General features: G+C 41.1%; 1 protein-coding gene across 3 annotated transcripts in view; it reads right to left on the minus strand.

The window, feature by feature from the left end:
- LOC127944282 (testis-expressed protein 2) overlaps window positions 1-12,937 on the minus strand; it is a 79,962-nt gene that overhangs the window by 21,003 nt on the left and 46,022 nt on the right. The gene's annotated exons all lie outside the window — the stretch shown is intronic.

A 12,937-nucleotide genomic window follows, 5' to 3' on the forward strand; every position in this document is an offset into this window, starting at 1 on the left:
ATGAACTTCATAGGCTCTTTATATGTCCCTTCCAACAATTTGGTGCCTTTTGGCCTGGCTTTGAGTGAATCAACAGACATCCCTATTTGATACAATATTAATGATATATCATTAAAAGTATGGCATTAAAAATAACTGTTTAATGTCTTTCAAATCACAAGTTTCAAATCTTAATTTCTTTCGAATCACATTCCAGTGTTAGAAGTGCACATGAGCAAACTGTTTCTGAAAGACACACTCAACAATGCTCCACTAATAAATTTACAACAAAAATGTTGTTAGAATTGTTGATGCCAATTATACATACCTCAGTTGATAAATTAAATAGGGTTTGACTTGAGTTTGGTGGGTTGTGAAGTAAGGATCTTTTCTGATTACTAGTAATATGTACATAATTCTTGTCCTGATATATTCTGGCTTTGCCTCTGCTTTCCCTTTATTAACAGTCGGTCCATTGCTTTTATTGTATTTTCTCATAGACATTTCTAAATTGACTCCAAATACACACAGACACACACATACATGACAACAACTGAAAACGTATTACATCAAATTATAAAGTAAAAATTCTAAACCAAAATTCAAAGGTCGACAACAGTGTGGACATTTATTGGGTCAAAATAGCTTCTACTTAGTTCATGAATAACATCTTGCTGACATACTGTATTTGTAAAGGCATTCTGATTATTTTAACAAAAACATTGGGTGGACAATAAAAGAAAAGAAAAAGTCAGTGAAATTGTACATTGATTACTACAGAATACATTTTACAAGATATTGTAATAGTAAAATTTATTGAATTAGGAAAATAAAAAACAGAAATCACATGATTTGCACTTAGTTTTTCAAAGTTCTTATGTAGTTAAGGAAACAACATTAGTGCAATTAATGAAACGTACTTAAAATTTAGCATTTAAGTCCCGGTTATACTTAATTACGCTTTCTGCTCCGTCTTGCGCACATGTGGAGTGTGCAAGCCATTCAAAGTACTGTATATTCCTCTGGCTGTAAGCTTCAATGGACGTGTTTGTTGTGCAAAGTCCATGTGGCCAGCTGACCGTGCTTATGACAAAAGTATGTCACATGCACCGTTCACAATTTGGAGCCCAACAAAGACAAACTTCTACTTTGACTATTAAAGCCCATTCATGTTGTATGTAAATATTATGAATAACACAATTTGTACTGTGCGTTAAAATTTATATGGAATGAGATACGTGTAATATATATGTCTTATATTTTTATATTGCACACAGCAAAAAATAAGTAAATGCATAAATACAATTTCTTAATACTTAGGTGCAAGGCATAAATGCCGAATGTTTTTGTCATCTCAGTAAACTTTGTCATCTCAGTAAATTTTATGTAGCCTATAGGAAAAACAGGAGACTTACATTTTATATTCCCTGGTTTTAAAACAACTTAAGTTAAAATTAAGTTTTTCCAAATCTAAAGAGTAGTTTACTGACAGATGGCAAGGCACATTATAAAGTTAGTGTTTATTGATGGATTCTTTCATTTGCTTGACATGAATGGAAGAATGATGTGAAAAAAGGATGTTTTGTGGACAATTGCCTGAGTGAGAGAGAGTGAGAGAGAGCGAGAGAGAGAGAGAGAGAGAAAGAGAGAGGAGTCTATCTAAGCATTACAGTACTGGCATAGATTCAGCACTTGCATTTAGTAAATGTGAGCGTCCAGTGCCAATCTCAGGAAACATCAGAACAGTTCAGCTAGACACAAGACTCACCATTATAAACAATGACATGATGGAGCAGAACGTCTGACTGAAAGATGCCTGATAGGTTTCAGTTTGTGTTTTTAAATTGACCAGAGCACAGGAACACACACAGGCTGGAATAAATATGTCTGTCTGTCTGTGTCTGTCTGTCTATCTGTTTCTGTCTGTCTGTCTTTGTCTGTCTGTCTGTCTATCTGTCTGTGTCTGTCTGTCTCTCTGTCTGTCTGTCTGTGTCGGTATGTCTGTCTGTTTCTGTCTGTGTCTGTCTGTCTGTGTCTGTCTGTCTGTCTGTCTGTCTGTCTGTGTCTGTATGTCGGTCTGTCTCTCTGTCTGTCTGTCTGTCTCTCTGTCTGTCTGTCTCTCTGCATGTCTGTCTGTGTCTGTCTGTCTGTGTCAGTCGTCTCTCTGTCTGTCTGTCTGTCTGTCTGTCTGTGTCTGTCTGTCTGTCTGTCTGTTTCGGTCTGCCACAGCTGAATGTAATATTTAAGTCAATCATGTCTGTCTCTGAAAATTCTATGTGTGAATATGACTTGGAATGATAGATTAGAGAAACATATATATATTCCTAAAAAAAAAAAAAAAAACTAAACAAAAAGAGATTGGCTCCTAATTAGATCTTGTCTCAGAACTGTAGAACAAACAAACAAAATCTGATATTCGGCCGACAAAATCCATCATGCTTATTCATGCTCTTCAAGTCAACATGATATATAGTATTCTCAATCCATTTAACATCTGTGATGTATTTCTATGTGAAACAAGATATTCAGCAAGGAAATAATATAGGCCTGAACTTGATTTCATTCATTAGGATTTGATTTGATGTTGATAAGTGGCCACTGCAGATCAGAATGGAGTCAGTGCTGAATGTAAGTTTGCAGAGCATGCTGCCGCCCACTTGTGAGGAGGATTTTTGACTGGAACATGGAGGTTAAAGGTCAAGTTCATCCTCCAGAGCTTCTCCATGTATCACACTGGTAACATTTCATTTCATATCTAGCATTATTTGCTGTTATTGTTGAAATCTTTATTCATTTATTGCCATTAAATTTAAGATATTGAAAGTTGCCATTATCCATAACATAACCTGTATTTCACTTTTCATTTAAAGTAACAATTTTTAGCATGCATAGGAAAGTACAATTTTCAATGAAATAATGTGCACTAAATTGTGCACAACTACACCAGGAGAGTGCATTAAAATGTAAATTGTTGATAAAACTTGACTTTAATAAATTTTATAGTGAAGCTTCAGTCACATCATATTATTTCAACACTACCAATAGATTCTGCTGTGAAATTCTGATCAGGCTTGTCAGGACATGATGTCGTAATAAATGAAATCACAAGTGCACACAGCCTGGTAGAGCTGTGTGTGTGAGGGGGCTCCTGAGACTGACTAATGGGGCAGTCAGGAAGCACTAATGAAGTCTTCACACTATGGAGTGAAGAACAGAATGCAGGACAGTGGGAGATGGCCATATTATTCAGACCACGGGTCACAGGAGGTGCTTGTGAAGAGACTGAAAATATCTGAGTTCTGCAGGGCGTGTACAGTCTCCAAACTGAGCAGACCAAAAATAGAAACATCATAATAGAGGGGATACGGAACACATAGTGTTCATACAATATGTGCATGGAATACACAATGGTCAAGATACCACAGAACAGAAGAAAGAGAGTTCTAGAGATGGGAGAGAGGCATAATGAAGAGGTGAAGAAAGCAGAAAGAAAACATGTCAAGAAAACTCTATGTGCATTTACCAACTACATCATCACAAAAAGGCTGACTGTTTTTTGCTGCAGATATATTCTTCTTAGATGTATTTATTCACCTAGTGCATGGACACCTTAAGCTAAACACAATGCAACATGATTTTCAGTTGGCACACCAGCAGAAACCTCTTATTATTATCATTGGTAACAATAATATTTTGTGTGTTCCAATTACTCAATTAAGAAATATTATTATCACATCCAAACACTCTTAAAGACAGCACATAATTCAATAAACAATATATAATAATAATAAACTGGAAAAATAAAATGACAATGAATAATAATAAACAAATAAGCTCACTCAGCTGCCAAGTCATGAAGCTCAAGAGTTTAGGCATCTCATATCACTGTTACTGATTTCAATATTTCCTGCATATCACTTATTCATTTCCTGTGAGCCCACACAAAGCCACCTGCTCAGGAAATAAGAACAACATGTCGACCATCAGACAAGCATCATGACACAACGATCACAGGTAATAAAGAGTGTATCATTCCTTCTGAATAAAATGATTCAGCTCCGGATATGCTTTTGCCATCCATGAAGTGGATCGGTTGTCATGCCAACATTTGCCAACACTGACAGGAAGAAACCCAGAGAGGTAATGGAATAAAACCATTCTCATTCCCATGCCTCAATAAACTCCTAATTTGCTGCTTATTAATAATAGTTAGTATGGTAGCTGTTAAGTATTGAGTAGGATTAAAGAATCTAAAATATGTTCATGCAGAATATGGCTTGCATAGGTGCTTTATAAATATTAATTTGTATTAATATTATAATGTGTATGCTATTAAGCAACTGATTAATAGTGAGAATTGGTCCCTTAATGTGTTACAGAGAAAAATGACCTTACCACTTGCCTATGGCTTGAGACGCAGGTATAGGCTCCAGCATCAATATCATTGTTATTTTAGAAATAGACTAGGGTCTTATTATGTTTCTAAGCCCTAAAGGGAAGACCCTGATTTTAATCACAAGCTCACAGACCTTTCTTTCTCTTGGTGTTTTTCACAGGAAGATAGTGTGAGGGATTTTGAAAGCAATCTTCATAAAGGTAACTCAAGCTCAGTCAGTCCATAAATCACATGTCTGACTGCTGAAGGAAAGACCAGTGGCTGAGTTCACAAAACATTCTTAAGAATAAAATTTCTTCTACTATTATCTTCTTATATTTACTACTTAAATTGAAGGTAAATATATTTTATATATGTATAAGGCATAATAGAAGAATGCTATTGAGAATGCATTCTGAGTAGAGATCATACACCTGGCGCAATGCGGCGCAAGGCGCAGCGCAAGTGTGTTTGCTAGTTTCAGTCTGGCACCATCCACATTTTCCCGTCCAGCGCCACATCGTTTAATTAGCAAATGCATTTGTGCCTATTTGTGTGCCCATCGGCGTGCTGGTCTAAAAAAGAGGTGTGTTCAGGCGCACTGTGGGCACATTGCTATTTTAAGGAGCTGAAAATAGACTGCACCATAGACCAACTCAAACCTGGTCTAAAGTCTAAAGTCAATGGCGCAATTATTATTATTATTTTTATTCAAAGAGCGCGTTGGTGGAAAATGCGCCTCTGGGCAGGTCCACAGTGTGTGTTGACTTTGCTTATTACACACAGGGATGCGCATCACACAAACATGCCAAATATTAAAAACAAAAGGATTACAGTGTAAAAGAATGATATAACTTCTGCTTTAACTTCACACACGAGCAGATTGGTTTCTTCGCTTAAGAAGCGTTCAGCTTTTCCGCCAAAAAATTCCACCATGTAAATAGCGATCCGCCATGGCACCAGCACATCTTGCTCTTAAAGGGAATGGGAGATGACACCCTGATTGGTGTATTGAACGTTATGCCCATTACTCATTAAGAGAATAGGGACAACCCATTCCAAAATGCGCCCTGGTGCTTCGTCGTTAAAATAGCAAAAGTGGATTTGGACATGCGCCGTGCGCTTTACACTTTGCGTTTAGATCATTAAAATAGGGCCCTTGGACCTGGAAACAGTATTCGATATGTCATGACTTAGCAAGTAGACTAGTGACGATGTGACATTTATGCTGCGGCACCCAGGGAGCAGTTTGGGGTTCAGTGCCTTGCTCAAGGGCACCTAAGTCGTGTTATTGCCGGCCCAAGATTCGAACCCACAACCCTAGGGTTAGGAGTCAAACTCTCTAACCACTAGGCCACTACTCCCCTAACTGACTAACTGACTAACTGACAGAGCTGGGTAGATTACTTGAAAACTGATTCCAAATCACATGACTACAATTGTAGTTAGTAACGAATAAATTACATTACACATTTTAGGTTATATAATCAGACTACTTTCTTTGATCATTTTTATATTATTTTTGACCTAACTCGTTTATTACAATGATTAAATAGGATAATTTTGTATCATATTGATATAAAAATACAATGAAAAAAGAAAATCTACTCCATTCATTGTTAGTAACAACATAAACTGAATTAAACATTACATTACATCAAGGTTTCCCAAACTAGGGTTCATGAAGGAACTCCAGGGGATTCATGAATTGTATTAATTATATTATAAAAATGTCAAATTAAAATAAATGTTTTTAAAACAACATCAATCAAAATAAACACTTACAAAAAATATTTAATTTGTTTACCTGCATGTCATGTGACCATTAACCAATGTCAGAGAACCGTGAACATGAAAACGAGATACTTAATTATTTTAACAAAATTATTTTTAACTATTTTTGATGGTAATATACAGTATTAGGTCTAAAAAACAAACAAACAAAGAACCTTGGAAATCCCTGCAAATAAGAAATATGTAATCAAGAAATAACGTTAATTTGTGCATTTGAATGTGTTTGAAAGACAATAGCCTTTTAAAGACATGACAATATATGGTTAAATAACCTGTGATTTAAAAAAAAAAAGTGTTCATCAGTAGCTGATGCAATGTTGAAATGTTGAGTGTGAAAAACTTGTAATCAATAAAAAAGTAACTGTCGTCTGATTACGAGTATTTTAAACATGTACTAATATTTTGGAATGTGATTATGTAACCCAGATTACATGTAATCAGTTACTACCCAGCTCTACTGACTAATTTGTGCTGGTCAGACTGAGTACAGGACAAAATCTGCACAAAATCCTGTCAAAGTAGGGATGAAGTCTAACCACTCAAATACATGCAACAAAGATTATTCAATACACCCTGTTCATTTTGACATCTCCTGCTTCCTGCTTTTTCATGGCTACCAATGTAAAGCTCTCAGGCCGAAGACCTCTAGTTTATAAAGTCAGACGTGCTTTTAAGGAAACTGGATCCAATATTCCTGGCACAATGACTGGATTCCAACATTTTTGGTCAGCAAGATATCAACAGAATCAAGCAGCATAAATATTAAAAAACGTACCCAACATAGGTACGGTGGTACTGTGAGATGTGGTAAAAAAAAAAAAAAAAAACACTTAGCCATTTTACCACACTTTCACTACAGACACTGGAGAGTTTTCAGTAGTTTTATAATATAGTACTGTGGCGAGTGGGGCGGGGCCGAGAGGCGTGGGAACGAGGAGTGAGGCCAGGTGTAGTGATTGGAGATGAGCTACACCTGTGCCCCACCGCCGGTCTTGAGTCCCACGTAGGAGATGGAAGGATATAAAACTGGAGTGACGACCGTGAAGGACGAGAGAGGACCAGGCCTGGGACATTATTTTATGTGTTTGCTTTTATTTGTGCGCCGTGAGGGGCTGACGCGCTGTTGTGTTTATTTTGGATATTAAAATGAGTTTTGATTGTGCGCCGGTTCCCGCCTCCTTCTTCCCGATGAATATGGAGATTTCTTTATCGTTACAAGTACTATTAATGAACAATCAAGAATTTTATTTTTATTTAAAATTACAATTCATGTGGATAACATGTTTCCTCCATTGAGGTTTCATGTTTCAATATTCTTTGATATAACATTTTTATATTTAAATGGTTGTATTTTTTTCCTTTAGCCTGATCAGACACATCCCCATCAATATTTGAAAATAATTGTATATTGTATATGTAATTATAAAAGAATGATTCTTAATTGGTTATCTTTTTGTATTCACAATTCATTTCCAGGTGCTTCAGTAAGAGAGAGCACAGCAGATGTGAATCTCCTATTAATCACATCTCATGCTCAGAGTGGAGGAGACACTGAAAATTTACAGCCAGCGCTGATGTATTAAACTTCAGCTAGACTCAGATTAGTGAGAAGACGCTAAGCACCTGTGACTGACGGCCATAACCGAACCAAATTGTCATCTTACCAGACAGAAGGAGGGTCTGTAGTAAATCTACAGAAAACAGTTAAGAGGCAGATACAAGTACAGTCATGGGTATTTATTACAAAAACTGCCTTTGTACAAGATGATAGGTGGTGGTAATGCACTTATAAGTCTGTGATCCGCTGTAAAGCAAGCAAGAAGATGGAGATGCGCAGACTGTGTCGAGGATGCAGATGAGACAGGACGAGACCAGAGCATAAAAAAATTAAATAAAAACCTTATAAATACTTTTCAGTTTCTTGCACCAAGAGTTTAATTTGGTTTTGTTTGTGTGGTTTTTTGTTTTTGTTTTATTGTACATATTAAAATTTTGGGGTGATTTATACCTTTAACTTTAGCCACATTTACCGTACAATGCACTAACAAGCACATTCAGAAATCCCATTTGCAATCATTCTTATGTTCATTGCTACAGCCAACGGTACATGAATGAGATATTCTTGTATTTCCAAACAGCAAATCTCACTGATCGATTAAATCCAGCCAAAACCTAATGTGATTGCGATTTGAGCATTACAGCAAATGGAAACAGAATCGATTTGGGCTTGTTCCTCAAACAAAGCCATTGCTTGCCTTTAGAAGACTTGGAATATTGGTCAGTACTGAAAAATTTTAGTTGTTTACTGTAGTTGTATATTCCTGTTACATGTACATCGTGTCTTTAAATTGGTTTATATAGACAAATGGTTTGGTTTAGAGTTAGAGATTAGAAATGGTTAGAAATGTTTAATAAAAGGGCTTCTATCAGCAGAGGGTCACAAGTTAACTGCTCTGCTATCAGAACTAGCACAAAGACAGATTACTGCTATGAAATCACAGAAAATAGTACTAAAGCAGTCAAACAGAAGATGCAGGGATCTAAAGAAAGTGGATTTGAAGTGTGAACATAATCAGATGAGTTTTCTGAGCAGAACAGAAACAGAGAAGAGAGAGTGAGACAGATGCAGAGTGACTGACCAGGTGCAGCAGAGCTCTCTGCCCACTTTAGCTCTGATATATTATGTAATAAAACACACCTGCTCTGCTTCACAGTGCCATAAATACAAAGACTCACAATATTTACAGTCTATAAAACCAAACCCTCACAGCTTTCCTCGGTATGTCATGATTCTGCCCTCGTGTCCTTGATTTTTCCTAGTCTTGAGGCAGGATCATGACAGACCCATGTTTTGTGTACAAGCACATGGCCTTGCCTTTGGGCCATGTGCTTGTGTTGTCTCGTTCCCTTGCCCCGCCCCCTTGTTATCCTAGTCGTGTCTTGATTGTCCCATCTGTGCCACCTGTCGTGTCTTGATTGTTCCCCCTATTTAGATCTCCTAGTGTGCTCTGTCTGGCGTCGGTTCATTGTGTACTACTTATGTGTTCTACACTTGTGATTGTACCTCTGAAGTCCCTGTATAACCGTGAGTGTTATTTGTAGTTAGTGTTCTCTAGGTTTGAGTCTTTGTTTACCTTGTCTGATCAATCCTGTTTAGTATTTGTTGTATCTGCCCTAGTCCTGTTTTCCCCCTCGTGGGTTTTTATTTTCCCCTTTTTGTAAATAAACCCCTTTGTTTGAGAATCCCTGTCTGCACCTGAGTTCCTCCCTTACCAATACCTGACAGAATGAACCGACCACCAAGGAACTCAGCAGACAGGAGGCAATGCTGGATGGCATCAGCCAGCCAGCGAGATTGTTTTGAGGGCTCTCGCCTTGTGGTGTTCCGGGGGACCAGGGGAGGTCGTTCCGGAGTGAGCGGGCGAGAGGAGGAGCCCCAGAGGTCCCCACCTACCCAGCTGCCGGCGATCCCGGAGGGTCGTGTCCTGGCCGTGGCAACCCTGGGGGGTCAGGCAAGCCCCTCCCAGAGTCCTGAGGTGCCCTCCTCAGCCAGCAGTCTCCCCATGAAACGAGGGAGACGGTTTTCATGGGAGTCAACTTCTGAGTCTTCGGCGTCCGAGACTGCCCTGCCCGAGACCAAACTCCCCCAACCCGCCTCTGACCCAGCTGTAGCCTCTGCACCGCGCCCGAGGAGGAAGAGGAAGAAGAAGGGGCCTGCCGGTCCTGTGACCCTGTCTCCTCCCGTGCCAGCAGCGGAGAGAGCTGGCGTGCCCGTGCCAGCAGCGGTGAGCGCTGGCGTGCCCGTGCCAGCAGCGGTGAGCGCTGGCGTGCCCGTGCCAGCAGCGGAGAGAGCTGGCGTGCCCGTGCCAGCAGCGGTGAGCGCTGGCGTGCCCGTGCCAGCAGCGGTGAGCGCTGGCGTGCCCGTGCCAGCAGCGGAGAGAGCTGGCGTGCCCGTGCCAGCAGCGGTGAGCGCTGGCGTGCCCGTGCCAGCAGCGGAGAGAGCTGGCGTGCCCGTGCCAGCAGCGGTGAGCGCTGGCGTGCCCGTGCCAGCAGCGGAGAGAGCTGGCGTGCCCGAGCCAGCAGCGGTGGGCGTGCCCGAGCCAGCAGCGGTGAGCGTGCCCGAGCCAGCAGCGGTGAGCGTGCCCGAGCCGGCAAAGAAGAGAGCTGCAGTCGTGAGAGCGGAGGAGAGAGCCGCGGCCGACTCTGCAGCAAAGACTCTTGTACAGTCGGTCTCATCTCATAAGGAGATGCCAATTGTCCTAGCTGCTAAAGCATTTTCTGATTATTTGTCCCGTCTTGTCCAAATTTTAGAAATCCCCGTCAGTCCTGTCTTGTCCCCTGACCCTGTCCCCAGAAGTCCCAAGTGTCCAGCCGTTGTCTCCCCGTGTCCAGTAGATGTTGTCCCCCCGTGTCCTGTTGATGTGGCCCCGTGTCCCGTTAATGTCCCCCCGTGTCCTGTGGTCCCCACGTGTCCAGTAGATGTTGTCCCCACGTGTCCAGTAGATGTTGTCCCCACGTGTCCAGTAGATGTTGTCTCCCCGTGTCCTGTTGATGTGGCCCCGTGTCCTGTTGATGTGGCCCCGTGTCCTGTGGTCCCCCCCGTGTCCAGTAGATGTCGTCTCCCCGCGTCCCGTAAGTGTTGTCCCGCGTCCCTTGTCTGGTCCTGTCATGTCCCCTGTCAGTTGTCCCGAGACCCCTCCCCGTCCCTCACCACCCAGACCTGCCCGTACCCCCCGTCGTCAGCCTTCGTCCTGTCCTCCTAGGATTCCTACCCCTCCCACCCGCCCTGGTCTGTCCCCCATGAACTTTGTGGTCCCGCCCCCTCCCCTTCCCTGTTTGTTTTTTTTGATTTGTCACCCCAACCCTGCCGTTGTGTACTCATGTTTGCCTTTGTTGTTATTTGTCATGTCCTGTTGGTTTGTGTCTGTGTCCCAGTCTGTCATGTCAGTCGTGTCCCGTGTTTGATGTTCCCTTGAGGAGCGTCTGGAAGCCGCTCCTTAAGGGAGGGGTTCTGTCATGATTCTGCCCTCGTGTCCTTGATTTTTCCTAGTCTTGAGGCAGGATCATGACAGACCCATGTTTTGTGTACAAGCACATGGCCTTGCCTTTGGGCCATGTGCTTGTGTTGTCTCGTTCCCTTGCCCCGCCCCCTTGTTATCCTAGTCGTGTCTTGATTGTCCCATCTGTGCCACCTGTCGTGTCTTGATTGTTCCCCCTATTTAGATCTCCTAGTGTGCTCTGTCTGGCGTCGGTTCATTGTGTACTACTTATGTGTTCTACACTTGTGATTGTACCTCTGAAGTCCCTGTATAACCGTGAGTGTTATTTGTAGTTAGTGTTCTCTAGGTTTGAGTCTTTGTTTACCTTGTCTGATCAATCCTGTTTAGTATTTGTTGTATCTGCCCTAGTCCTGTTTTCCCCCTCGTGGGTTTTTATTTTCCCCTTTTTGTAAATAAACCCCTTTGTTTGAGAATCCCTGTCTGCACCTGAGTTCCTCCCTTACCAATACCTGACACGGTAAGATCAAAGCAGTGACCACTGTGAAGGTTTCGGTCAAGACAGGGAGAGTTACAGATGGTCATTTTTGTTGTCTAGAATTTATAATAATTACATCATTGACAAAATGTCAATACAGAGTATTTTAAGTCCCATAAATTTTTATGAGAAATAAGCACTTTCTTTCATTGTCATTGCTGTAACATAACAAAATAATTATTTAAACAGTAAACTGTTTTATATTGTAGTATTTGTTGCACTGTCTATTATTTATGCTAATTTAAATAATTGTAATTAAAAATCTATTAAATAATTGGAGTCATCGCTGGGAATAGTCACAAAATTGATCAGAAGTAAAACATCCAGGCATAAAATGTATCAGAAAATGCTCATAAAAAATACAATTAAACAGGACATATTCCAATGCATGGCCCCAAAAAAAATTGTTGCTTAAACTCCCTTTCATCTTTTGACCCATGCATATTATTTAAGTTGTATACTGTTTGATTCTGCTTTCATTTTGGTTTGTTTTGAGATATTGCACTAGATATTGTTCCTCTGTATACTGTGTTAAGTGTATTTAATTAATTTATTTTTACATTTATTTGTACAACTGCGATGACTGTGGATTTTCACACATCATTTGCTTGTAAATGCTGTAGTGAAAATAAAAGTGTGTTGAGTATAAGTGTCAGACACAGACGAGGACACAGAGGATTCAGTGATAAGGTAGTTTAATGTGAATCAGAGGTTTCAGACACAGGTGAATCTTGACACGTGGATAGAACGGTGACAACACAACTTCCCTTATGGTGAACGGTGATCCAGATGGTGCTCAGATGAAGACGATGGGGACAGGAAGACTGACGAGGATGAAGAGGGTTCAAGAGTTCAGGTAGGTTTAATAATGGCGTTCAGGCAAGTGAGGAGATCGGTGCAAGACCAGACGATGAGTGATGGTGACTGATGGCTTTATATGTGGTTCTGGTGATGATGCACAGGAGTTCAGAATTCGGGTGATTGGGGACGAGTGGGTGTGGCGTAAGTGTCCGATTCCGGGAGTGTAGAAGGTGTGGCTGTGACAGTACCCCCTCCTCCACGGGCGGCTCCTGACGGCAGGGATCTTGTGCGACGACGGGGTCTACCTCGGCCACGGGGAGGGGGGCGGTCTGGATGGTCTTGATGAAAGTCAGTGAGAAGGCTGGGGTCCAGGATGTCGTTACGATTAACCCAGCAACGCTCCTCCGGGCCGTAGTTTTCCCAGTCCACAAGGTACTCCAGTTGAGGACCCCG

The sequence above is a fragment of the Carassius gibelio genome, chromosome A3 (genome assembly GCF_023724105.1).
Source record: "Carassius gibelio isolate Cgi1373 ecotype wild population from Czech Republic chromosome A3, carGib1.2-hapl.c, whole genome shotgun sequence".
NCBI lineage: Eukaryota > Metazoa > Chordata > Actinopteri > Cypriniformes > Cyprinidae > Carassius > Carassius gibelio.